We start from the raw sequence: 25,753 nt of genomic DNA on the forward strand, positions 1-25,753 counted from the left end.
TTCGTTCGTTCGTTCGTTCGTTCGTTCGTTCGTTCGTTCGTTCGTTCGTTCGTTCGTTCGTTCGTTCGTTCGTTCGTTCGTTCGTTCGTTCGTTCGTTCGTCTGAGACGGCACGTTATTTAAAGCCGTCATAAAACCTCGAGCAAAGTTGTCGACACAAGCACACGTGTGAATTTGTCGGTATTTGGTCCAAGTCCTTGATGGGAGGAAAACGACAAAGACGAAGGGAGAGGATGGCAGAGACCAAAAGGGCAGGGAATTTGGGGAAGACGTGGAAGCTTAAATCGGAGCATATCAGAGTCCGTGAAGCGTCGACGTATCAGGATGACGTCATAATTTTTTTTAGCAACGAGATATCGTATTAACAATGAAAACACTTCTATTTTATCATAACAGAGATAAGTCGTCGGATCGTTATTTCTCTTCGCGTTCGGATGAGGGAAGGAACCAGAGAGCGACGGCACGACGTCAACGCGTACAAAATACAGGAAGACGTGCGGATTCGCGTGACGTCATCCCGTCACGACGTGAACTCTGTGGTACTGGGGGAAAAAAGGCATTCACCGGTGATCATCCCGTCAATGTAAACATTGCTGGACACGAAATGCCACCGATGAGAGGGTTCGCGCTGTGACTCTGTAAACGACGTGCGGAGGAGGAATATGAATGAGTACGGTGCAGTGCTTCATCGAGACTTACTCTGTAAAAGGCGTGTAAAGAGGCTTCATGCCGTACGGTGCTTCATTTTACCTCGACTTGTTCCTGCAGACGCGTTCATTCCCCCATAATCGGTATTTCATTATGACTTGGAAATTGTAATACCGCCTCGCACCGGGAGCGGCGCACGGTAAACGTGCGCAAACAGAGAAGATGGAGGTTGCTTGGTGACGTCATCACTTTGCGTGTCGCCGCCATATTGGAGGACGGAAACGAAGAAGTCCAATCACGTTTGCTTGAGTTCTAATGCTTTGTGTGCTTTTGTGACGTATCCGCGGGATTAAGGGGTGAGAGGCATGAGTACACCCAAGTGGGTCAAGCACGTATGTTCCACGATCCACATGCACACCCTGGTAAACTTCACACACGACACAGATAGGTCAACCCGCATGTGAGCACAGCATCCGGCATTGCAAAAGGGGTGACTGTGCATGTGGAGTGCTGATAGCAGCGGATTAAGGGTCATGGTCATGGAGGAAGATAAGGTACAAGTTGGGTGCAGGGGATGGGAGGGTTGGACAAGGAAGGAGAGGGGGGGAGGTAAGGAGGGTTGTTGAAAGAGGGTCGGGGATTGCAGAACAGCTTGGGGAGGGGGCCGGATGAGGACGAGAAAATGCTCTGTGGTGCTGTGGCATTCATGCTCTGAATGAGGTGAGTGATCTCATCGTGAAGGACGCATTCCATGCCCCGCACGAGTCTGTGGTTGATCAGTGCCCCAGGCGAGAAACTCTTCGAGTCTTGGGGGATTTCAATGCAACGACTGGCAGGGATGGTTATGAGATATGTGTTGGTCCCCATGAGTCTGGAACTGTGAACTAGAATAGCACTAAGGTCCTTGACTTTGCAAGAAGTCATGGACTTGAGGTGGCTGGTTCATGGTTTCAGTGCCCACAAGTTCATCGCTGAACTTGGTTTTCCAACGCTGGTGGTGTGGCAAAGGAGATTGACCATGTCCTTGTTGATGGTCAATGGAGGATGATCCAGAACTGCAGGGTCTACCAGAGTGCTCAGTTCATCAATACTGACCACCGGCTTGTTGTAGCAACTTTGAAGTTGCACCTTAAATCCGGAGAATGGTACAATCCCAGTCTAGGCTGGATGTTGGCAAGCTCAAGGATGAGAGGGTAGCTGAGGAGTTTGCGAACAGGCTGAGTGGACACTTGGGGGGTCTGGGTGCTTTGGGGAATCCGGAAGAGTTGTGGAGTGCCTTCAAGACCACCATCCTTGATGTTGCCGGTGGATGTCTTGGAACTCACCGTAGGGTGAAGAAGAATTTTGTCTCTCAAGGGACACTGGATACCCTTGACTGGAGTCGCAGGGCCAGGCATAATAGCATAGCGAAGCTGTTCAGGGAGTTGAGGCATAAAACTGTACATGTGCTGAGGGTGGACAAGGAGGCCTATGTGTGAGGAATCTATGAGTGGGTAGAGCATCACTTGTGGTCAAGTGATTCTCATCCTGCTTACAGGAGAATTCATGCATTGCGTTCCATCAAGCCTGTCCCTTGGTGTACTGCAGATATAGCGGAGAGTGGTTGGCTCTTGACCGGGAAGTCTGAAGTGAAGGCCCGTTGGGCCAGTTTTGTTGTGCGGCTGTACGAAGCTGATCCACCAAATGTTGAGTTGGATGTCAGGGGTGTTACCGTCCTGATTGCTCACCCTGCAATCAACTGTGATCTACCGTTTGTGGAAACACAGGCTGTGGTGAACTGGGTGAAATGGGGGTAAAGCTCCTGGGATCTGTGGCATCCATGCTGAACTTCTCAAGGCTGGTGGAAATGCTGTACTCATGTCATTGCATGCAGTTCTGTGCTCTGCCTGGAACACAGGCATCCTCCCAACTGACTGGAAAAGGGACCTTATTGTTCCTCTCTGGAAAGGGAAGGGTGATCGCCAAGACTGCAACAACGACTGAGGGGTGATACTGCCTTCAGTGCCTGGCAAGGTCTTTGCTCAGATAATTCTTGAGAGGGTCCGCCACAATCTGCTTGAGCCCCAGTACCCGGAGCAGTCAGGCTTTGTACCAAAGAGGTCAACGATTGACTGTATCCTTGCTCTTCGGGTCCTCACCGAACGCAGATGAAAGTTTTGGCAGGGGCTGCTTGCAGCCTATGTTGTTCTCTGCAAAGTATTCGATTCAATGAATCGGGATGTCTGGAGGGTTCTCGATCTTCATGTGGTGCCACCAAATCTGATCAATCGGATGTCTGGGCTATACTCTGGGATTGAGAGTGCTGTGAGATGTAATGATACCATCTCTGACTTATTTGCAGTTGTTACTGGAGTTCATCAGGGGTGTGTGCTACCCCCCACACTTTTCAGTGTTTGTATGGACTGCATTCTGCGGAGGATGTCAGAGAGACCAAGCTGCGGTGCATCGTTTGCGAATGTCAAGATCTCTGACCTTGATTTCACAGATGATGCAGTTATTTTTTATGAAGACACTAGATATTCTTCTGGGGGGCCTCTTGGCTCTGAATGAGGAGTTGGAGCGACTGGGATTATGGGTTTCCTGGATCAAAACTGAGATCCAGGCTTTCATTGACATCTTGGATGCTGCTATCTTGTCTGTACCTGTTTGTGGTGAGGATGTTGAGGTCATGGAGAGATTCACTTACCTTGGCAGTGATAGTCACATCTCTGCATGCTGTGAGCCAGAGGTCCATAGACATCTGGGTTGGGCATGGGGCATCATGGATTCATTGTATGATGGAGTGTGGCCCTGTCGGTACCTATGTCGAAGGATGAAAATCCGAGTCTTTAAATCCACAGTGCTTCCAGTCTTGCTCAATGGATGGGAGATGTGAACTCTGACCAAGGATCTGGGATGGAGACTTAACTCCTTTGGTACGAGGTCTCTTCAGAGAATCCTTGGCTATCGCTGGTTAGACTTTTTGTCCAACCAGCATTTGCTGAGAGAGACTCAGATGAGATTTGTTACCTGGATAGTCCGTGAGCATCAGCTGCGGCTGTATGGACACGTGGCTCATTTTCCTGACACTGATTCTGGTCACTACATTCTCCCAGTGAGGTAGTCTCGTGGGTGGAGGTCAACTGGCCAACTGGCCAACCACATGCCTTGTGGTTGCAGCAGGTTGATTGGCATCTCAAGGAGATGGGAATGGGTCAGGCATCTGCCTGATGGATGGCAATACGGAGGCCTCTGGAGTGCTGGCGGAAAGTGAACACAGCGACACACTACTCTGGCACATGCTCCCATACCTGACCTGACTCAATCACTGCCACATTCGCTCTCCTCAGCTCTTTTCTTCACCCATTCACGAGCACCCTCTCGTGTTCAAGATTACATGAGCATTTACATCATCAATGTAATCCCAGCACACAACAGAAAGCTTGTGACGTGAAGGAGAACGAGATGAAGAGGAAGCACCTCGGAGTGTGAAGAAAAGGATTTCTTGCAGAGATTGAAGGAGAGGGACCAAGAGAAAGGACAGATCAGAGCTTCTGGCATGCAGGAGAACTTGAGGGTGAAGAAGAATTGCCAAAAGAGAGGGTCACGATGGCTGGTTCAGGGTGCACATCCAGAGGAACTCATCGTCACTGGCGCTCCTCGTAAGTGGCTTGTCTTGTCTTTGGTTTACTTTGCCGCTGGCTCATTCCATCAGTGGCTTACTTCATCGCTGCTCAGGGAGGACGGCTCTGAAATGTGGACACTTCCCAAGCTACACACATCAATGCCACGCACTCCGTGCACCACAAAAGGAAAGTCCACACCTGCATTTCTCTTGTTTAAGTGGCGCCAAATGTGGGTTAGGATTTGCTCTTTATTTATTTCCTTGGAAATAAATTTGTGTATTCCCTTCTCCCTCTTTGTGTGTTTTGATTTGCATGGCTTGTTCCGAAATGCTCGTCCAGTCCACATTTCCCCCATATTCTTTTTATTAAAAAAAAAACCTTTAAAAAAGGTAAGAAACTTGTTCAATCCACCTGCCTCCTGTGCTGTCAATTATGCTTTATCCGAGTGACCTTGGGAAACGGTAAAGTTGTAAATTAAAGTGAACACAGTCGAAGTTAGAAACCGTTTGGCCAGTCGCAGGATGAAAGATCCCAGTAGAGATGGCCCATGTTAACGGAGGCTGTCTGACGTGACAAATCAATATGCATGTCTCTAGGACGTATAATCACGTACAAGATGTACTGTACGTGTGTGTGTGTGTGTGTGTGTGTGTGTGTGTGTGTGTGTGTGTGTGTGTGTGTGTGTGTGTGTGTGTGTGTGTTTTGTTTTGTCTGGCTTCCTTCTCGGGACTATATTGCATTAATTGTTTTTTATTACCCTGTGCTGGTGAAACGACAAGCTGGGCTAAGCGATCGGTCGCGTACGTGTGCTGTACGTTTGTGCGTATGTATGTACGTACGCATGTGCATTTTAAAATTCATTTTCTCAGCAACCGTGAGACTGATTGACACGAAATTTCCTAAATCTGTGTACCTCCTCCTGAAGGATTGTTTAGTCATAATTATTACGTCATAGGTCGCGTGGTACAAGGGCCATCTTGGAAAAACCGAAAAAATTGCCCCTCTATTACTCCAAAACCACTCCATGGAAAAAAATTTACACATGGCTCATTGTTAAGTACTCACAATGGGAAATAAGATGTGTTAATGATGATGTCATCACTGTCCATTATGATGTAATAATTCGACAATTACAATGCTTGATTCGATAAGTAATGAAATTTTTTTTCTTTGCAACTGTGAGTCTAATTTACACGAAATTTTGACCACAGGTGCACCTCCTCCTGAAGGAACTTATAATTATAATTCTGACGTCATATGTCACGTGGTACAGGCGCCATATTGGAAAAACCAAAAAACTTTGCACCTCTATATATACTAAACCGCTCCATGGGAAAAATTGCAACGTGGCTCATTATCATGTACTCCACATGCGGAATAAAATATGTTAATGATGATGTCATCGGTGCCTTAATTATGACGTCATAATTCAACAAGTGCAATGCTTGATCCAGTCAGTTTGAAAATCTTTTTTTTTCTGCAATTGTTGAAAGCGCAAACCGATCAATGCAAAACCCTGGCGAATTGATCAACTGCTCATGGGAAATATAGTTTGATAAAAATGACATCATTGGTCACTGGTCTGGCACCATATTGGATCAAAGAAAAAAACACCTCAAAGAAGCAGAAGAGTTGGCTTGCACCAAGTCCTTCTCAAGACTGCACAGGGTAAGTATTCCATGAATACCATCTAGTTTTAATTGGTCTTTATTTTGATATATATATATATATAATATAATATAATATAATATATATATATATATATATATATATATATATATATATATATATATATATATATATATATATATATATATATATGTACCGGGCGTAGTGGCGTGCGCTTGTAATCCGGCTACTCAGAGGCTTGGGTTGGAGGATCGCTTGAGGACGGGAGCTCTGCACTGGGCCGTGCAATGAGAGGGTGTAGGGCAGCCCGGAATTATGGTGAAACCCAATCCTTATCCCTGTGTCATAAGAGGCGACCAGGGTTGCGTCAGGAAGGGCATCCGGCGTAAAACCTATGCCAAAATCAGTATGCGGATCATAACGGATGATCCGCTGTGGCGATCCCTAACGGGAGCAGCCGAAAGAAGAAGAAGAAGAAGAAATATATATATATATATATATATATATATATATATATATATATATATATATATATATATATATATATATATATATATATATATATGTCAAAACATATGGAGTGTGACAAACACTCCCCCGATCTCCATTGGATATAACCCCCCACCAAAGCATCACCTCCAACCCAGAGGCCTCAGCCCAGCGACTCTGTCAAACGGACAAACATTACATGGTCAACATCAGTGAAACATCAAACTAAGCTGCCCATCCGGATTTCGGGCTTATTTTCCCTCATCAGGATGGCATATGCCCGGTGTTGGCTTAATGGTTTGTGTGGTGGGCTTTTTGATCCTTGGGTCCTGAGTTAAAATCCCGCTCAGCTGTTGAATTAATACCAGGTGGTGTTAACTCGGCCTGTCATCCTTCTGAGGTCGGCAAAATGAGTGCCAGCTTGCTGGTACACTATGTCGGAGTGACAACCCATCCAGGATTGTGCCCAATAGCCAATACAAGGAGACTGCTTTAGCAGCACCAACACTCTGCACAGAGTATGGTCCCAATCTCCTCCTCCTCCTCAGGATGACATACCGATAAATATCTAACCAATGACGATCACATTCATCGTTTATACTTCAGATGCACCTACTGACTGTTCTGGTGAGCATCGCCACGGATTATGTCTCACACGTAAAACCGCATAATCTGCAAAGTACAACCATGTATCTGTATGGCATCCAGACGATTGTTCCCACTAATGCAAACCATTCAACCAGAAGGCATGTGATGTGACCAGCAGGTAAATTGAAACATGTGGAATGTGATGAGCACTCCCTCAATCTCCATTGGACATAGTCTGACACCAAAGCGTCACCTCCAACACAGAGGCCTCAGCCCAGCGACTCTCAAACAGACAAAGATTACATGGTCAACATCAGTTGAACATCAAACTTAGGCTGTCTATCTGGATTTCGCACTTATTTGCCCTCATTAGGACGGCATACCAATAAATATCTAACCAATGATGACCACATTCGTCATTTATACATCAGATGCACCTCTTGACTGTTATGGTGAGCATCGCTGTGGATTATGTCTCACACAGTAAAACCGCATAATCCGCAAATAACTGTCCATCTGCCACCCAGACGATTGATTGTTACTGCTAATGCAAACCATTCAACCAGAAGGCATATAATGTGATCAGTGGGTAAATTGAAACATTTGGAGTGTGACGATCACTCCCCCAATCTCCATTGGACATAGTCCTACACCAAAGCGTCACCTCCAACCCAGAGGCCTCAGCCCGGTAACTCTGCCAAACGGACAAATATTACATGGTCAACATCAGTTAAACATCAGACGGAACCACCTATCCAGATTTCGGGCTTATTTGCCCTTGAATGTGGTCATCAATGGTTAGATATTTATGAATATGCCATCCTGATGAGGCATGATTTTTCATTCATTTATTTTCATTTATTTTTTTCCCCATTTATTTGTATTTTCATTTACGGACACTCTCCAATGGTTCTGTGTATTGTTTTTCTCAGTGTATTACAAGGATTACAAGGAAATTCTGCGCAGGAGGAGGCCATTCGGCCCATCATGCCTGCACCACACCAATACCAGATTTAATAAATCAGACAATACCCCTTCCCTTCATGTGCAGCCTTTTGGCTGCGACACTGATACTCATTTGGCCGACCTCGGAAGGATAACAGACTGAGTCAACTCCCTGGTGTTAATTCAGCGGAAAACAGGGCTTGAACTCAGGACCCTAGGATCCCAAGCCACCACCCTAACTGCTCAGTCAACACCAGTGTATTGACTTTGATGTCTGTCGCCACACAAAATTACCGTGTTTTCCCATTGTTTTGGGTCGCTCACCTGCTTTTTTCCATTTTCTTTTTTCATTTATTTATTTTCATTTATTTATCTTTTCATTCATGGATGTTGTCTGACGGTTCTGTGATTTTTTTTTCCAGTGTATCAGCTTCCATATGCATCGGCACGCAAAATTTCAGATTTCTACGTCATCCAGAAGGTACCGAACTTTAATATCAGTCAGTCAGTGAGTCAGTGGTTAGAATGAGCTTAATCGACTATAAATGTATGAGGTGTGTGTGTGTGTGTGTGTGTGTGTGTGTGTGTGTGTGTGTGTGTGGGTGTGTGTGTGTGTGTGTGTGTGTGTGTGTGTGTGTGTGTGTGGCAAACCTTTTGTCTATTAATTACGTACATCTATTCATGAATTACGCATTATTGGAATGTACTTTCTGACCCTTAAAAAAAAAAAATTCATTGTCGAGGCTCGTATGAGAGCTAACACACAACGTACAGAAAGGGGGGCATGAGACAAGAGGGGCAGGAGAGGGAAGGACAAAACAGTGGGGAGCAGAGACATTAGATCTGTTGAAGGGAGAGGGATGAGGCGGGGAACATGGGGATACTTTGAAGACCCTTTAAGACCCCCAAGAACCTGAATACTCCGAAACTCCCCAAGGATCAAAACGTCACAAAAAGTTCCCGAGCACCCAAAAGTTCCCGGGGACACAAAAAGTTATCGAGGACCCAAAAGTCCCAAAATGTTCCCAAGGACCAAAAAGTCCCGAAAGTTCCTGAGGACCCAAAAGTCCCAAAAGTTTCTGAAGACCCAAAAGTCCCAAAAAGTTTCTGGGAACCCAAAATTCCCAAAACGTTCCTGAGGACCCAAAAGTCCCAAAAAGTTTCCGAGGACCCAAAAGTCCCAGAGTACTCAGAAGACCCAAAAGTCCCAAAGGACACAAAAGACCCCTAAGGCTGTGAAGACCAATAAAAATTTGGTTCATCGGACCAACAGGCCCACTAGTATATACATATACAGTATATACATATACAGTGTATATATATATATATATATATATATATATATATATATATATATATATATATATATATATATATATATATATATATATATATATATATATATATACACATTCTATATTAATATTTCGGCACGCCCCTTTCTTTGTTCCGCCATCAGATTTTTGTTACTGCATGAAATGAAACAAGATTTGGCACATATACTAATTATATTATTGTCTTTTCCTCAAGAGGCCCCTCAAAATTCGTTTTGATGCATTTTCACAAACTCCAACGGATTCCATTCAAATTCGGTACGATTATGGCTTTTGGTCCAACTTAGGTCATTGGCTATAAATTTTTTCCATAACACTTCCGATATTCGAAAAAAAATCGATAAATCGATATCCGTTATGGGATTTTCCATTCAAATCCACTCAAGTTTAAGGCCTACGGGGGACGCAAATTTCCACTTTGCCCTGGGCGCTGTTTACCTCCGCTATGCCAAGCTGTTAGGGTTAGGGTTTGGGTTAGTGTTAGGGTTAGCTACTCTAACACTAACCCTAACCCTAACAGCTAACCCTAACCCTAACCGCTAACCCCAACCACTAACCCAAACTGCAACCCTAACCGCTAACCCTAACCCCTAATCGCTAACCGCTAACAGCTATTCAGGAAATTTGCAAGAAAGCCCGGGAAACACCGGGCTTTATTGCTAGCCCGAGCAACGCCGGGCATTACTACGAGTATACATATATATGTATATGCATATATATATATATATGTATATGCATATATATATATATATATATATATATATATATATATATATATATATATATTGTTGTGGTTGACGAAATTCACAAACCACCATTCAGGTCCCTTAGGTGAGATATCTCTGTAAGTATATGTGTAGTTAGGCCCAAACCCATTGTCTAGAGGGAATAAATGTCATTCATGCGGGCTGCGACTCTTCAGGATAGCCGTTTTTCTTTTACTATCTTTATTTTAGACCAGCCGCCATTATTACCACCACCAACAACGTCTCAACAGCCATCACAACAACAACCACCAACCACAACGCCGCTTCACAATAACAACCACCAACCACAACGCCGCTTCACAACAACAACCACCAACCACAACGCCGCTTCACAACAACAACCACCAACCACAACGCCGCTTCACCACAACCGCCACGACCTTTACCGTCACAACTCGCCACCATCTCATCCACACCATCTCGCGCCACTCGTGGGCGCCGATGCTGGACTCGTGCGGGGCGCGCACCGAGCAGCGTGTTCAAAAACATCACAGACTTTCCACAGAAAACGGATCAAAAACGACTCACGCCCACTTTTGTTCCGTCCAATCGGTGAGCGAGGGGCGATTTGGCCCCGCCTCCAGGGCGTTGGAGGGCGGTCGCTATATGCAAATTCATGGATCAAAAAGCATTCACGCCCACTTTTCCTCGGTCCAATGGGGAGCCAGTTAGAGGTGAAGGGTCGGAGGTAAAGGGTCAAAGGTGGGGGAGCGAAGCCACGGGGGATATAAACAGCTGCGTTCGTCAGACAGGGAGGAAGAGTTCGCGGTTCGGAGGGGAGAAGTCAAGAGTAAGAGTTGAGTTGGAAGTTGAGTTGAGTGTGCGGAGTTCAAGAGAGTCGTCGGTGGAGCTGGAAAGAAGTGGTACTAGTCGGAGTGAAGAGGACGGAGCTGTGGAGAGGTGACTGCGGCGAAGGCGGACGAGGGGTGCTCGCGTCGGTGCCGGGAGCGGCACAGAGAGAGGCCAGCAACGCGACCGAGGTGGAGGAGGAGACGCTCGCCGCGGGACCCGAGACAGGGTTATATCCTCCTTCCCCCGAGCATCAGCAACCCCCTCCTGTTTCCCCCCGCGCTGAGATAGTGCGACAAATGGGGCCCCCTTCCCACCCCCTACCAGACACTGTCCGCGAGGCCCGCGGAGTTGAGGCACCACCGCCGCTCCGCGTCTCATCATCAGACGGGTAGGCCCGACACGGTCTCGGCCCCAGGCCCGCCTACCCCCCTCATCCTGGAGGGTGGTTCTCTTTTCTTTTGCTTTGGGAATATGTGTTGTCGGCGCCGTCTGTGAAGTAAAATTGTCTAAGTGTTGCCGTGTGCCCGGTAGTCGGATAGATCTGCATTGTTGCATTTGCTTTTTGTGTAATATTGCATTGTCTTCTTCTTTTACATGTGCTTTTGGTGGAATTGTATATGTGTGCTTTCCGTTCATCGCGAAATAAATGTGCTTATTGTTGAACTGTTTTCCCGCTTCGCTTCGTCCTTTCCTCTATTGAATCTCCATCTTGCTTCACGTAAAGGGTTGGTCGTGGGCTAAAACGCCCGATAATTAATCGAACCGTCGAGGCCGACGAATAACACCGCTCGGTTATCCCGATAGTACGGAACGGGTCGCTTAAAGTGGCCCGTGTCCGAAGTCGACCTGCGGCGAGGTGCGATCGCCCGGTCTACCCTCCGTGTGGGTACTTAGGTAGGTCGAATTTGGCGAGCAACCCTATCCCACGCGGGGGCCGATTGGCACGATCGCGGTGAGACCGAAAGGTCCACCCGTGACTGGTTCCCGGCGTTAGTCCGAGAGGGTCACGACTGGATTGTCCGTCCGGTGGGCGACGTGCCGCGATTCGAGTTACGTGGCCGTCCGCACGCCGGCGGGCGCGAATCCGCAACACTGGTGTCAGGTCGTGCGATATAAACCCATCGCCCTCCTCGCGGCACTGGTATCGGAGAACGGGAAAACGGGCTCTCCTGTCTCCAATTAAATTCACGGGAATCGGTCCAGGGGTGAGAGGAGCGACCCCCGATTCCCTCCAAATTACGAGCGAGCTCAATTAACCCTTTAAGAGAAGCAAGATGGCGTCTCAAGGCGAGCGGGTGCCGGGTGGATTCGGTATGTGTAATAGTAATGTAGAATCCATGGCTCAGGACGAGATCACCGTGCAAGAGAAACCCGTACCAGAAGGTTGGGAAAGGCATCGATGCCGTTCATCTGGTCGGTTTTTTTATTATAACTCCACCACTAAATGTAGTCAGTGGGAGTGGCCAGGGCAGGTGACAATGCGGCAGATTATGGAACTCGCGCAGAGCATAAATGACAAACTGGATTACTGGAATGCCGAAATAGAAAAAATGAACGAAAAGATGGATACAAACACAAATGAAATGAGAAACGAAATGAACAAGCAAATAAACGGAATGGAAGCAAACATGAAGGAGGAAACGAAAAAGCTGCGGGGTGAGACGCAGAACATGGGCCGATGCCTGCAGGCGGGCATGAAGGCCGTGACCAGGGAGATCAAAATGGCGACTCCACGTGTAGAAGCGAACGAACTGGGAGGGGGTGCAACGGTGACCGAAAGGGAAAAATTAAATGGGGAGACCAAAACGTGTGAGACGAGACACGAGGTGACGACAACGGAAATAATAGTTGAGACAAGGGAGGTAAAGGGTGAAGAGGTGACTGAGTTGGCAGTGACGGTAGCCGGGAAGGGAACGATAGAGGGAAGACTGCACGATGAAGACGGGGTAAGTGACGCACACACACACACGGAGGTAGTGGAGGATAATGGGGGTGAGCTCGCGGAGCGTGAAGGGACCCGGTGCGAGCAGCGGGATAGCCTCCTCCAGGAACGAGGGGAGGGAGTATGCCCCCTTGAGGCGAGTCACGACCAGGTGAGTTCGGTCGTGCTTTGCGAGGTTGAGGGGAGGAGTGCTGTGGACAGGTGCACGGAGAGCTTGGGGGGTATAGAGGCCCCGGAGACCCTTGTGGGGACACGAATCCCCAGTGTGGTTGTCCCTGTGTGTGTGGTGCAAGGTGTGAGTGCGTCCCCGTGTGTGGAAGCGACCCCGTGTGTGAGTGGTGTGGTGGCGATGGTGCCGGAGTACGTGCTTCTCAGCACGCCGTGTGTGGATGAGGCACCGTGTGTGGAAGAGGCCGTGTGTGTGGATGAAACGGCCAGTGTGGATGAGGCACCGTGTGTGGAAGAGGCCGTGTGTGTGGATGAAACGGCCAGTGTGGATGAGGCACCGCGGGTGAGTGCCCCCGCGTGTGTGAGTGAGGCACGGTGTGTGGATGAGGCACCGCGGGTGAGTGCCCCCGCATGCGTGAGTGAACGGCCGAGTGCAAGGGAGACCGTGTGTGTGAGAGAGCGGTATGTGAGGGAGATGTCGGTTGGCATGCGGGAGCACGCAGCCGCGTCTCCCGGTGTGAATGTAATGGAATGGAGTGTGAGAGTCGTAACACGCGGGAGTGCGTGTGTGGAATGGCGACGACGGCGACATGTGAAGAAAGAAAGCCGAGTAGCGGCTGTAGTTGTTTCGGGGACCGTGCCGGGTTCACCCAGCAGTGAGCACGAGGTCCGTGCTGTGCAACGCACGAGGCCCCCACGTGCTCGCTTGCGAGAGTGAAGTCCCGGTCCGGAAACGCACGCGGTGGATTTGCCGATCCCGCGGACGGACAAAGTTTAGGCAGGTAAACGGATTTGGACCGGACGGGTTCTCCACGCGATCGTGTGTGTTAAGCTCCAACGGGCAAAGCACATGTGTTCGCGTGGGGAACCCCTCGAGACGTGGGGCTTGTGTTTTTTTTTTTATGCGCACGGTGACGTCATGGCTGCACGCGGGGTTGGAATCCGGCAGGAGGGGTATCCCTGCCGGATGGTACCGTCCAAGGAGGGACGAGGTACACGTGCAGCTGCATGACGTCACGGGCAGTTGCAAAGTGCGCGAGCTGCGAGTTGCCGCGCTGGCGCTGCGCATGGAAAAAAAAAACAAAAAAAAACAGCAGGCCTCACTTTCGGGTGCACAGGATTCCTGGGCAAGGGGTGGAAGACCCCCTTCCCAGGGCACAGGATGGAAACTAGTTAGGGGGAAGGGTTAGCTTAGTTAGACCGACTTCATGGGGCAGGGGTAAGTCCTCATAGAGTCCGTGGAATGGATTAGTTAGAGGGATTGTAGCCAGATTTAGGTTGGGAAATAAAATGATTTATTTGGAGACATGAACAGACAGTGAATGTGTAGTGGGGACGTAGCTTAGCTAAGTAGAGTTAAAAGGAACGTGCTATAGTTTAAAGGACGACGTGGGAGCACGAGTTAGTTAGGGGAGGTAGTTAGAAGGATGGCAGAGTTCAGTGGTGTGTGTGTTGAAGAGTTGTTGGTGAGTGGATTGGAAGCATGTGCTTGGTGAGTGAGTGAGGCCAGCGGGTCTGTGTGAGTGGAGCGAATGGGGAATGCATGGTGCGATGAGTGATTGGGGGGAGGAGTGACTCCCGCCCAAGGGACCCCCGGGGTCAGTGTAGACTGAGTTAGTGGGTTAGTCAAATTAACAAATATGGAAGTCGTTTTGCTGTTGGTGGGAGTGTAGGCTCGAAACCCGTTTGGAGGGGTGCAGGAGCCCTGTTGACGGTTTGGGAGCGTGGCTGCGAAAAGTGAGTATCGCTGAGTGGGTACCCCGGGCACCAGGCTAGTCGGCCGTGGTAGGCCAAGGGCCATGGGGGGCCGGGATAGCGTAGTGGGCACGGGTGCGCCTGCTTGGTGCGGGGGCCCGGGGCGCCATTAGCCGCGTGGGCAGTGTTGTGGGCACGGGTGACCCTCGGAAAGGGGCCCGGGAAGCCAGCCTGCCACGTGTGCGTTTCAGGGGAGGTGCCATGGGGGGCACTCCCCGGTGTTAGGGAGCTGGTAGGCTCGGGGGCAGTGTAGTGCCCGGGGGTGCCATCGTCGGAGATTCGGCAGAGGGTCGTGCCTGCCAAAGGGAGCCACGTGTCCCAGCCATGAGACCGTGTGAGGGCACGGAGAGAAAATTGGGGGGCGAGGCCCGAAATTGTAAGGACACCAACACAGGCGACGGGAATCTGGGTTGTCAGAACCAATAGTTTAAGCGAGAGGCGCTTGTTGAAAGCCCCGGGGTGGTTTAACAGTTAAATGGTTAGGGTTGATTAGGAGATGTACCCCTCCGCACCATCCATCCCCTCGCTCTCGTTGTGGGCCGCTGGACCCACTTTGGTTATAGATCGCTGAACTCTGTGGAGGCCATCCTGAGGCTTGAATTGGGCCTCGACACAGGACGTTAGCTCTCCCTTATTCCCCTCCGGGAAGGGAACGTAGGGGTTGGGAGTAGGCTTGGTGACAGGATAGGTTAGCCGAACAAGGACAGTAAAGGGGGTTAGGGGACGATTTATAGTGGGGAAGTAAAAATAAAAAAATAAAAAATAAGTTGGGGCTAAATTGGGGTTTGACAAATTAAGGGAGTGGGTATGTACAGTGACAGGCAAAGGCGATAGGTGGGAGGGAGACAGGTAGGTAGGTCCGAGCCCGCCTTCCAAGTGGCCAGCACCACCGCACTCCCTCCACCAACCTCCACGGAACGGCAAAGGCCGGCCCACTTCATCGGCAGCTGTTGTTTTGCTGCAAGGCCTGTGCCATCGGCTGGCAGCTGTTTTCTTCAAGGCCTGTGCCGGCCAGTTCATCTGCCGGCTGTGTTTGCCTGCAGCGGCCTTCTTCTGCGGGCTGTTTGCCTGCTGCCTTTGCCTGCTGCCTTTGCCATGCCATGCCATGCCATGCCAACTGCCCCTGTTCACCAGCCCCGTTCAATTTTTGCTTTGCCCCCCCCCCCCTGTTCATTGCCATGTGCGCCAGGATCAAGGCAACAGTTTGCAAGCTGCAAGCACTGCCCTGTTGGCAGCTACAACACGGGCCTGCAGTGGCGGCCCGTGCACCGTGTCTGCATCCATCCATCAATCCGTAGTGTTCATTGCGTGTGCCACTTGAGCTGGCACGGAGACTACGTTTGTGCAGCCCATGCACCGTTGTGGTTCACTGCGTTCAGTTCAAACCATTCATCCATCCATTCGTTGAGTTCATTGCGTGTGCCACTTGAGCTGGCACGGAGACTACGTTTGCGCAGCCCATGCACCGTTGTGGTTCACTGCGTTCAGTTCAAAAAGGAAGGCCTTGGACTGCGTGTGAGCAGCCGGCCACGTTCCCTGTCACCTGCATTATTTGAGTCAGAGACGGCATGCGAGCAGCCTGGCTCCCTGCTAACTGCTTTCCTTTTGCAGAGTTCATTGATCCTGGGCCATGGTTTAGTGTAAAATCTGTAAGTTAAGGTTAAGATGTACTGTACATATGAGTGCGCCCCCGGCATGTCTGTCCTCGCGCCGGCAATTTTATTTCAGTCGTCCATGTGAGTGAGTTTGTTTAGGTAGTTACTCAGCCCTTAGGTTATTTATTTTGGGGACACGAATACCATGAATGTCGCACTCAGGGATCCGTAGGTAAAATGTACTAGGGGAAAACTACACATGATGGCACACGAAAATTTGACGACTCGGGACGAGTCTGTAAAAAGGGGAGGGGGTAGTGTTGTGGTTGACGAAATTCACAAACCACCATTCAGGTCCCTTAGGTGAGATATCTCGGTAAGTATATGTGTAGTTAGGCCCAAACCCGTTGCCTAGAGGGAATAAATGTCACTCATGCGGGCTGCGACTCTTCAGGATAGCCGTTTTTCTTTTACTATCTTTATTTTGGACCAGCCGCCATTATTACCACCACCAACCACGTCTCAACAGCCATCACAACAACAACCACAAACCACAACGCCGCTTCACAATAACAACCACCAACCACAACGCCGCTTCACAACAACAACTACCAACCACAACGCCGCTTCACCACAACCGCCACGACCTTTACCGTCACAACTCGCCACCATCTCATCCACACCATCTCGCGCCACTCGTGGGCGCCGATGCTGGACTTGTGCGGGGCGCGCACCGAGCAGCGTGTTCAAAAACATCACAGACTTTCCGCAGAAAACGGATCAAAAACGACTCACGCCCACTTTTGTTCCGTCCAATCGGTGAGCGAGGGGCGATTTGGCCCCGCCTCCAGGGCGTTGGAGGGCGGTCGCTATATGCAAATTCATGGATCAAAAAGCATTCACGCCCACTTTTCCTCGGTCCAATGGGGATCCAGTTAGAGGTGAAGGGTCGGAGGTAAAGGGTCAAAGGTGGGGGAGCGAAGCCACGGGGGATATAAACGGCTGCGTTCATCAGACAGGGAGGAAGAGTTCGCGGTTCGGAGGGGAGAAGTCAAGAGTAAGAGTTGAGTTGGAAGTTGAGTTGAGTGTGCGGAGTTCAAGAGAGTCGTCGGTGGAGCTGGAAAGAAGTGGTACTAGTCGGAGTGAAGAGGACGGAGCTGTGGAGAGGTGACGGCGGCGAAGGCGGACGAGGGGTGCTCGCGTCGGTGCCGGGAGCGGCACAGGGAGAGGCCAGCAACGCAACCGAGGTGGAGGAGGAGACGCTCGCCGCGGGACCCGAGACAGGGTTATATCCTCCTTCCCCCGAGCATCAGCAACCCCCTCCTGTTTCCCCCCGCGCTGAGATAGTGCGACAAAGGGGGCCCCCTTCCCACCCCCTACCAGACACTGTCCGCGAGGCCCGCGGAGTTGAGGCACCACCGCCGCTCCGCGTCTCATCATCAGACGGGTAGGCCCGACACGGTCTCGGCCCCAGGCCCGCCTACCCCCCTCATCCTGGAGGGTGGTTCTCTTTTCTTTTGCTTTGGGAATATGTGTTGTCGGCGCCGTCTGTGAAGTAAAATTGTCTAAGTGTTGCCGTGTGCCCGGTAGTCGGATAGATCTGCATTGTTGCATTTGCTTTTTGTGTAATATTGCATTGTCTTCTTCTTTTACATGTGCTTTTGGTGGAATTGTATATGTGTGCTTTCCGTTCATCGCGAAATAAATGTGCTTATTGTTGAACTGTTTTCCCGCTTCGCTTCGTCCTTTCCTCTATTGAATCTCCATCTTGCTTCACGTAAAGGGTTGGTCGTGGGCTAAAATGCCCGATAATTAATCGAACCGTCGAGGCCGACGAATAACACCGCTCGGTTATCCCGATAGTACGGAACGGGTCGCTTAAAGTGGCCCGTGTCCGAAGTCGACCTGCGGCGAGGTGCGATCGCCCGGTCTACCCTCCGTGTGGGTACTTAGGTAGGTCAAATTTGGCGAGCAACTCTATCCCACGCGGGGGCCGATTGGCACGATCGCGGTGAGACCGAAAGGTCCACCCGTGACTGGTTCCCGGCGTTAGTCCGAGAGGGTCACGACTGGATTGTCCGTCCGGTGGGCGACGTGCCGCGATTCGAGTTACGTGGCCGTCCGCACGCCGGCGGGCGCGAATCCGCAACTATATATATATATATATATATATATATATATATATATATATATATATATATATATATATATATATATATATATATATATATATATATATATATATATATATATATATATATATATATACACACACATATACTGTATAGAGATAGAGTGTTGTGGTTCTCGGAACCACATGCATACAACAGATAGGTGTCCTGAGTCAGTTATGCCATTAATATACGTGCAGATAGACCCCTTCCTTTTGTGTAGTGGGAGGACAAGGGAGTGCGTTGCGATGTGATATTAGTTAGGTTTATTAAATCATTTTCCCCTCCATTCCACTTCCCACTCTTCCTCTTTTCACTCCTGAGGTAAATCTGCCTCGCTTGCCCCTCGTCTCGCTTACCACACCACGACAACCCACGGTACCCTCCCCCTCCGATCACTCCTGAGGTAAATCTGCCTGCTTGCCCCTCGTCCCGTTTATCACAGCGTGTTACACGGCCAGCACGACGCCCATGCAGCACGAAACACGTGCTTGCCCCTCGTACCGTTTACCACAGCGTGTTACACGGCCAGCACGAAACACGTGCTTGCTCCTCGTCCCATTTACCACAGCGTTACACGGCCAGCATGACGTCCACGCAGCACGAAACACGTGCTTGCCCCTCGTCTCGTTTACCACAGCGTATTACACGGCCAGCACGATGCCACGCAGCACGAAACACGTACTTGCCCCTCGTCCCGTTTACCACAGTGTGTTACATGGCCAGCACGACGCCACGCAGCACGAAACACGTACTTGCCCTTGTCCCGTTTACCACAGCGTGTTACACGGCCAGCACGACGTCCACGCAGCACGAAACACGTGCTTGCTCCTCGTCCCATTTACCACAGCGTGTTACACGGCCAGCACGACGCCACGCAGCACGAAACACGTACTTTCCCCTCGTCTCGTTTACCACAGCGTATTAAACGGCCAGCACGACGCCACGCAGCACGAAACACGTACTTTCCCCTCGTCTCGTTTACCACAGCGTATTAAACGGCCAGCACGACGCCACGCAGCACGAAACACGCACTTTCCCCTCGTCCCGTTTACCACAGCGTGTTACACGGCCAGCACGACGCCCACGCAGCACGAAACACGTACTTGCCCCTCGTCCCGTTTACCACAGCGTGTTACACGGCCAGCACGACGCCACGCAGCACGAAACACGTACTTGCCCCTCGTCTGGCTTACCACAGCGTATTACACGGCCAGCACGACGCCACGCAGCACGAAACACGTACTTGCCCCTCGTCCCGTTTACCACAGCGTGTTACACGGCCAGCACGACGCCACGCAGCACGAAACACGTACTTGCCCCTCGTCCCGTTTACCACAGCGTGTTACACGGCCAGCACGACGCCCACGCAGCATGAAACATGTACTTACCTCTCGCCTCGTTTACCACAGCCTGATGATCCACGGTGCCTTCTGCCTCGCTTTCCTCCTAGTCTCGTCTACCATAACCGTGCACCAGCGTCTATCCGAAACCAGACATGTGCAGCGAGTCACGCAGTAAGGTGGGCGGGCTGCACCAGCATCTACCCAAGGCCCGGTCCAGGCTGGCGGACCACGTGAGGGATCAGAGGCCAGTCGGAGCACCTGACTCGGGCAGTGACGTCAGATTCGGCATGGACCCTCCCCCGAGCTTCAGGCCCTATAAAAGACGGAGAGGTCCCTCCGTTGAGAGAATTGAGGAGAGTGTGTGTTTCATGCTGTGTCTCCTGTCCTCGACTCCGCCCACGTCTTGACTCGACGGCCCGCCTCCTGTTCCTTGTCTCCGCCAACACGACGTCGAACTGCCTCCTGCCTCTCGACTGCACCAACCTGGTCCCACCTACTGCTCCACCCTCGCCTTCTGGACTCCTCCCTTCTCCACTCAAGCTCCTCCTGTTCAGAACACGATGTCCACACGTGCAGCTTGGACCAGAGACAAAGCAACTATTGTCACGTACTGCACCATGGAGCATCCCCTCCCCCGAAACGCCCAGGTACCGAAAGCTATAACCTCAACCTCCTCCCTCCCTGGCTGCAAAAGTCCTTCACATTTGGGGTTTCTTCTTTTTCTGTGTGTGTCTGAGTGTGCTGGCGCCTGTCTGTTAAGTAATCCTGTAGAAGATCCTTATTGTTGTTACTGTAATTAATCTTGCGTCAAGTCTGCACTGTGTCTGCTTTAGTAAGTTGCTTGTATAATTGTCGCACCCCCCACACCCCTCCCCTCTTTCCCTGCGTTACATACCCAATAAACCTTTGTTGTGCCACATGCTTTTCCTCGCTTGCTGTTAATAAATAATTGTTGTGGAAATGTTCCCAGTTCGCCTTTGTCTTTTCTCTCATTGGTCCAGCATGGTTCAAATCTAAGTTTCGCTGAGTCTTTATTCCCAATGATCCGTTCCTTTTAGCCGGTACATCCTTGGCAGTGCCGCTCGGCTGCATCCGATCCGGTTCGGACAAGGCGTATCGAGGGCGTGGTTCCCCGGTGGTTAAACCGCATGGTTAATTAGGTAACCCGATTAACCCATAGGCGGGAGGACCCGAGGTCACGCAGTTGAGTTTTTGGCGTCCATGGTCGGTTAAGCGACCTGCTGCGTCACAAAATTATCCGTGAGCAACGGCCAACAATTCTGGGGAGTCTGGTGGGAATCAACGTAGCTTCCCCCACCTAGTGGTCTTCTCACGCTTCCCTGCCCACCCGCAACAGTTTGGTGTCAGCTGAGTGGGATACGGACCCCCCCCCCCATAAAGGAATTTACGGGATTCGAACCCGCAACAATTTGGCATCGGGAATGGGATTCGAGCCAGGGGTGTGCTTAGCAACCCCCCTCCCCTTTTTTCCCCGAAATTAAGAGCAGGATTTAAATTTTAGTTCACTATCGGTACGGACAATGGCAGACCAAGACGAGCTGGTTCAGGTTTGTTCTGAAACAATGATAGAGGAATCCATGGTTCAGGACGACAGTTTTGAGGGCGATCATTCCCTGCAGTCATACGCAGAGGTAACATTGGGGGCAACTGCGACAGGACAATGCTTGAGCACCCCCTGCATCAAATTTCCCTCACAGAGGACCCAGCGATCCCTATCGGATCCACTGCCGATCATAGCAGATCAGCTTCACCCAAGCCATTTGACATGAACCAGATGGTGGAGAAGATAAAACAAATGATGGAATAGAGGCAAAACCAAATGGATGGGAATATGTAAACAATGAAGGGGGATATGCAAAACATGGAAGACACTTACAAACACAAATGAAGGGGGATATGCAAACGCTGAAGGCGGGCCAGGAGGAAATGAGGGCGGAGCTGGCAGAGGTAAAGGGCGAAATGAAAAACTTGGACCGGAGTTTTACAAATGAGATCCGTACTGTACGTGGGGAAATGACCGAGTCGAGGGGGAGTGTGGAGGCCGTTCGGATCGCGATGACGACGGGCAAGGTCGAGGAGACGAGCGAAACCACGGTGGTCAGGAGACAAACCTGTAAAATCGGACAGGTAGAGACAAAGAGCCAGGAATTGGGCATCATAAAAGAGACGCAGAAATCAAAAGAGGTGAAAGAATTGCACAAACTGAAAGAGGAGCAGACACAAATAGAAATGGAAAGGGACATTGAGGTTGAGCGTGTGGAATGTATTGGGACCCAGTCCGAGGGTCGGATTAACCTCCCGCAGGAACAAGGGGAGACGGTATGCTCCCTCGAGGCAGGCCGTGACGAGGCGGGTCCGGTAGGGCCATACGAGGTAGAGTGGTTGCATGGTGCGAAAGAGCGCACGCCGAGCTTTGGGGGGGAGAGAAGCCCCGCTATCTCTTGAGCTAACCCAAGCCCCCAATGTGATTGTGCCGTAGTGTGTGTCAGAGGGTGAGTGGAGTGCAAATGACATGGCATGTGTGAGTGCACATGAGAAAATGGGACACGGACCGAACCACGACTCCCGGACGGGAATAGCGAGCTTAATGAGCCGGATGGAATTATTCCAGAATCCGTGCCGGCTCCGCGGATCGCCGCGTACGAGATCCGTTCCGTGTTTTGCAAACCGCCCAAGCGTGGACGATTGCATGATGGGAAGCCGGCGTTGAAACGATCATGCGGAGGGCTAAAATGGAGGAAAATTGAGGGATCTAGTAAATTGAGAAAACATGCATCCCCATGCCATGTGAGCACGTGTACGGGGCCCGACGTGCTGCGCGCCACGAGTGGTGTTCGCGGGACCTGGGAAGCGAGTCCCGGGGACGACACAGCCGGGCCCGTGGGCATGGCAAGCCTCGCGGAGCGGGCCGTGTGCGAGTGACGTCAGCAGTGATCTCTCAGTACAAAGACCAGGTGGGTAACGCACGGTGGTTCACATGGGGGATAGTCCGAAAGCGAGCAATTAATGTGATTAACGGGGCGACGTTACGCTCTAATGTATCGGCCAAATGGAGGGGACGAGCGTGCTGTAGACCGCCGCCCTGGAGGCGTAAGGCTCGCAGAGCCTTGCCACGAGTACACGATGCCTGGCCAGGATGTAGCGAACATCCTCGGTGGGGGAAAAGGAGCATTAGTTAGGGGAAGGGTTTAGTGTTAGATAGACCGGCCTCATGGGGCATGAGCAGGCCTCCGTGGGGCCCGGGAACACGAGGTAGGGGGAATTTTGTATAGAATTTAGAATGGATTGGAGACATGGACAGATATGGAACGAGTAGTGGGGACGTAGCTTAGCGATAGTTAAATGGAACGTGCATCAGAATAAGGAATGACGGGGGGGGGGGGCACGAGTTAGTTGGGGGGACATCGTTAGTCGAGTGTCAGTGTTGGAGTGAATTGAAAAAAAAAAAAATCTACAATGAGTGAACGTGGGTCAGCGGGCCCGAGTGTGAATGGAGTGAATGTGGAATGCATGGTGCGAACGAATGATTGGGGGGAGGAGTAAATCCCACCCAAGGGAACCCGGGGTTTGTGTAACATTAGTTAGCAGGTTAGTTCAATTAACCTTAAGGATGTCGTTTGGTTGATGGTGTCTAACGAAGGCACAAAACCTTTTGTAGGGTGCAGGAGACTATTGACCGGCTGAGAGCGTGGCTGGTGAAATATGCGTACTGAGTAGAGGGCACCCCAGGCACCGAAGTAGTCGGCCATGGGTCCAAGCGACTGAGTTCGTGGAATAGGCATGGGTACCCACGGGAAAGGGACCCGGAGCCACCAAAGTAGTCGGCCAGAGTCGGCCATGGGTCCAAGCGACTGAGTTGGTGTAATGGGCACAGGTATCCACGGGAAAGGGACCCGGAGCACCAAAATGCCATGTGGGCACCGACGGGGAAAATGCCAGGAAGGGCATTCCCCACGTTCATAAGGAGAAGGTAGGTTCGGAGACAGCCTCAGCGACCCGGGGATGCCGAAGATCGAGTTCGGTAGGTGGGTAGACCTGCCAGTTGAGCCACGCTGCCCAGCCATGAAATTGTGCAAGAGCACGGGAGAAAATTTGCGGGCCAGGCCCAAATTAATAACGAACACCAACACAGGCGATGGGAATCGTGGTTGCGAGAAACGATAGTTTAAAGAGACAGGCATGTTGAAAAGCCCCGGGGATAGATTAACGTTTAATAAATGCAAGGATAGATAGGAAATACCCTACCTAAAAAAAATATAAAAAAAATACCTGTATGTACCCCTTCGCACCATCCATCCCTTCGCTGTTCGTAGGCCGCTGGACTCGCCTTGGGAATTTCTGAAACCTGTGGGAGCTATTCTGAGGCTACATTGGGCCTCGAGACAGATTCACTTGTCTCTTGCTCAATCCTTTCAAAAGGGATCTTAGGGATTGGGAGTATACAGTTTGGACAGGTTAGTCGAACAAAGACGATAAGGGGGTGAGGAACACAATAATTATAAAATAAGGAAGAAAAAAAAGTCTAAATTTAGTTGTTTTTTTTGGTTGCAAAGTAATGGGGGTGGGTATGGATAAGGACAGGCATAGGCAATAGGTTGGGGGGAGACCGTAGGGTAGGACCGAGCCCATCTTCGAACCGGCCAACGCCACCACACTTCCTCCACAACCTCAGGAGACCACACTGAGGCTGTCCAGCTTCATGTGCCGACCTGTTGTTGTATCGCACCTTACCTGGTCTGCATTTGCCATGCCTTTTTCTGCCTTTGCCTTGACTCCATTTGCCATACCTGCCCATGCCTTTATTTGCTTTGCCTTATCACTTAACTTTACCATGTGTGCCAGGACCATCTTTGTGAAAGTGTTTGCAAGGACTGCCGTGCAGGTAGCCGCGCTACCGGGGACTGCATTTGTGCAGCCCGGACATCTATCTCCTTGTTGTGTATAAAGGCCAGTTCAAATGGACTGTGAGACGGCATGTGGCCTGCCTTGTTAGGGTGAGTTGCCTCCAGCAGCCAGGAACAGGAAAAGTAAATAAAAACCAATAAACAAAGGACCATTGAGGGCCCTGAAGACGTCTGATCATCGATTTCCTGCTGCTGCACTCAGCCCCGAATGTTGCCTTTATTGTGTTCTCTCCTGAAGTCACAGTTCCTGGTCCATGGGTAATATAAATATTAGAAATGTATATCGGTCTAACCCACCTGTTGTTTGTTTAGTTCCAGCAACCTCCGGGGGTTCACTGGATCCGACCAGGAGACACCCCCACACGCCCAGACACGGTGAGCCGCTGCGACCTGTTGCCATCTCCACATGCGGTCCCACCAAAGCCTGGTTCCATTTGTCCACCGTGTGAGGGATTGACACCCTGGGAGGGACAAAGCACACCAAGCTGAGAAAGTCAACAAAGCGCACCAAGCTGAGAAAGTCAACAAAGCGCACCAAGCTGAGAAAGTCAACAAAGCGCACCAAGCTGAGAAAGTCAACAAAGCGCACAAAGCTGAGAAAGTCAACAAAGCGCACCAAGCTGAGAAAGTCAACAAAGCGCACCAAGCTGAGAAAGTCAACAAAGCGCACCAAGCTGAGAAAGTCAACAAAGCGCACCAAGCTGAGAAAGTCAACAAAGCGCACCAAGCTGAGAAAGTCAACAAAGCACATCAAGCTGAGAAAGTCAACAAAGCACACCAAGCTGAGAAAGTCAACAAAGCTCACCAAGCTGAGAAAGTCAACAAAGCTCACCAAGCTGAGAAAGTCAACAAAGCACACCAAGCTGAGAAAGTCAACAAAGCACACCAAGCTGAGAAAGTCAACAAAGCGCACCAAGCTGAGAAAGTCAACAAAGCGCACCAAGCTGAGAAAGTCAACAAAGCGCACCAAGCTGAGAAAGTCAACAAAGTGCATCAAGCTGAGAAAGTCAACAAAGCGCATCAAGCTGAGAAAGTCAACAAAGCGCACCAAGCTG

The 25,753-nt window shown here is 50.4% G+C and overlaps 1 long non-coding RNA gene across 1 annotated transcript; it reads left to right on the forward strand.

Annotated features, from left to right (window-relative positions):
- The first annotated feature begins 129 nt into the window (after positions 1-129).
- On the forward strand, positions 130-20,704 carry LOC147024041 (uncharacterized). The gene is made up of 3 exons (XR_015060515.1): positions 130-669; positions 8,326-8,384; positions 19,881-20,704. It is a non-coding gene; the product is annotated as an uncharacterized LOC147024041 (long non-coding RNA).
- The last annotated feature ends 5,049 nt before the right edge of the window (positions 20,705-25,753 follow it).

This window comes from Eptatretus burgeri, chromosome 7 (genome assembly GCF_056783735.1).
Source record: "Eptatretus burgeri isolate ZD-2024b chromosome 7, Ebu_testis_v1, whole genome shotgun sequence".
NCBI lineage: Eukaryota > Metazoa > Chordata > Myxini > Myxiniformes > Myxinidae > Eptatretus > Eptatretus burgeri.